The sequence below is a fragment of the Oncorhynchus nerka genome, unplaced genomic scaffold (assembly GCF_034236695.1).
Source record: "Oncorhynchus nerka isolate Pitt River unplaced genomic scaffold, Oner_Uvic_2.0 unplaced_scaffold_1439, whole genome shotgun sequence".
Taxonomy (NCBI): Eukaryota; Metazoa; Chordata; class Actinopteri; order Salmoniformes; family Salmonidae; genus Oncorhynchus; species Oncorhynchus nerka.
In genome coordinates this window covers 57,816-60,000 of record NW_027039877.1, presented here as the reverse complement: position 1 = coordinate 60,000, position 2,185 = coordinate 57,816, and the positions used below count along the sequence as shown (strand labels likewise).

General features: G+C 46.2%; 1 pseudogene; it reads right to left on the bottom strand.

Moving 5' to 3' along the window:
* The window catches only part of LOC135568680 (3',5'-cyclic-AMP phosphodiesterase 4C-like), a 27,359-nt pseudogene extending 25,486 nt beyond the window's left edge, over positions 1–1,873 (bottom strand).
* Positions 1,874–2,185: the final 312 nt, after the last annotated feature.

The following is a 2,185-nucleotide window of genomic DNA, read 5'->3' as shown; positions in this document are numbered from 1 at the left end:
GAAGCAAAGAGGGTAATCTACTGAATGAAAGGAAGAATCGAGGGTAATGTTACTGAATGACAGGAAGAATCGAGGGTAATGTTACTGAATGACAGGAAGCAAAGAGGGTAATGTTACTGAATGACAGGAAGCATGGAGGGTAATGTTACTGAATGACAGGAAGCAAAGAGAATGTAATGTTACTGTGAATGACAGGAAGCATAGAATGGAATGTTATGTGAATGACAGAAGCAGGAATGTTATGTGAATGACAGTAATGTTATGTGAATGACAGGAAGCATAGAATGGAATGTTATGTGAATGACAGGAAGCATAGAGGGTAATGTTACTGAATGACAGGAAGCATAGAGGGTAATGTTACTGAATGACAGGAAGCATAGAATGAAATGTTATGTGAATGACAGGAAACATAGAATGGAATGTTATGTGAATGACAGGAAGCATAGAATGGAATGTTATGTGAATGACAAGAAACATAGAATGGAATGTTATGTGAATGACAGGAAGCATAGAGGGTAATATTATTATGTGAGCTCACTAAATTGAGATTTAGAGAGGATGCATGCTGGTCTATGGCACCCCATATCTCTGTGTGTGTGTGTGTGTGTGTGTGTGTGTGTGTGTGTGTGTATAAGCCTTCTACAGAGAGAGTGTGATCTGCACTGCAGCAGCGTAGCAACAGAACACAGGGGGAATGGAAGGCTGCTAGTTGCTAGGCAACAGTGTTCCATGTTCCATGCCTCAGTCTCTAGTTGTCCAAAGCTACAGATGTAAAGAGATGCTTCAATGTTGTTATTGTAGAGGCTACACAGAACACGCACGCACGCACACACACACACACACACACACACACACACACACACACACACACACACACACACACACACACACACACACACACACACACACACACACACACACACACACACACACACACACACACACAGTCTACTACCACAGACGGCAGCCTTGAGGTCAGTGGATGGAAGGGAATCCATCCATTAAGAAGAGAAACTCCTGAGACTGTAGTCCAGGGACAGTCCAGTCAATAGATCTCCACACTGTGTGTTTACCCTACAAACGTCTGTGTCTCATGTGTGTGTGTGTGTGTGTGTGTGTGTGTGTGTGTGTGTGTGTGTGTGTGTGTGTGTGTGTGTGTCTGTGTGTGTGTGTTTGTGTGTGTGTCTGTGTGTGTGTGTGTGTGTGTGTGTGTGTGTGTTACCTCCTCTTCTCCGGCCAGCGACAGACGCTGCACGCTGCGACTCTTCTTCATAGTGATTGGCTGATTGTTCTTTTTGGCCCCTCCCCCGGTGCGGACGGGACCAGAACCCAAACAGCACAGCAGCTGGAGAGCCAGGACCAGAGGGGTCTGGGGTTACAAGTCAGGGGTTAGAGGTTAAGGGTCAGACCAGCCAGGATCAGACCGGGCCACAACCATGGGTCACGCCCCCATCGGACACAGCAGCCAATCACTACGCGCCAACGTCTCAGTCCTCCACAAGCTCTGATTGGCTGGAATCCTGGTTCCTCTAAAATCCCCCAATGTGTAATCCAGTGAGATGGTGAGGTTAGTAATCTGCAGTCCGATTGGTTGCTTGGAAACAGCGATGAACCCTCGCCATCCTCCGGATTTGTTCTGGGACCAGCAATCCTGTATCTGATTGGTTTGTTGGATTCGGGTTCCGTAGGTTCTGTGGGATGCAGAGTGAGACACCTGCGTGTGATTGGTTCATCTGTGCAACGGAACACCAAAATGTGTAGAATCCTAGCTCTGATTGGTTGAACGGTGCATCCCTGACATGACTGCCACTGTAACCCTGGTTTTGATTGGCCGGTTGTATCAGACAACAGGTCAGTGTCCTGGACAAAGAGGAACACTGTAGACAGAGAGCAGAGCATGACATTGGTAAAAACATCAATATTAAAAACACAGTCTGAATCCCAAATTACACCTTATCCCCTATATAGTGCACTCTTTTTGACCAGGATGCCAGAGTACTCCTTTTGACCAGGATGCTAGAGAACTCCTTTTGACCAGAATTATTTCGACCAGGATGCTAGATAACTCATTTTGACCAGGATGCTAGAGAACTCCTTTTGACCAGAATTATTTCGACCAGGATGCTAGAGAACTCATTTTGACCAGGATGCTAGAGAACTCCTTTTGACCAGAATGCTAGAGAAC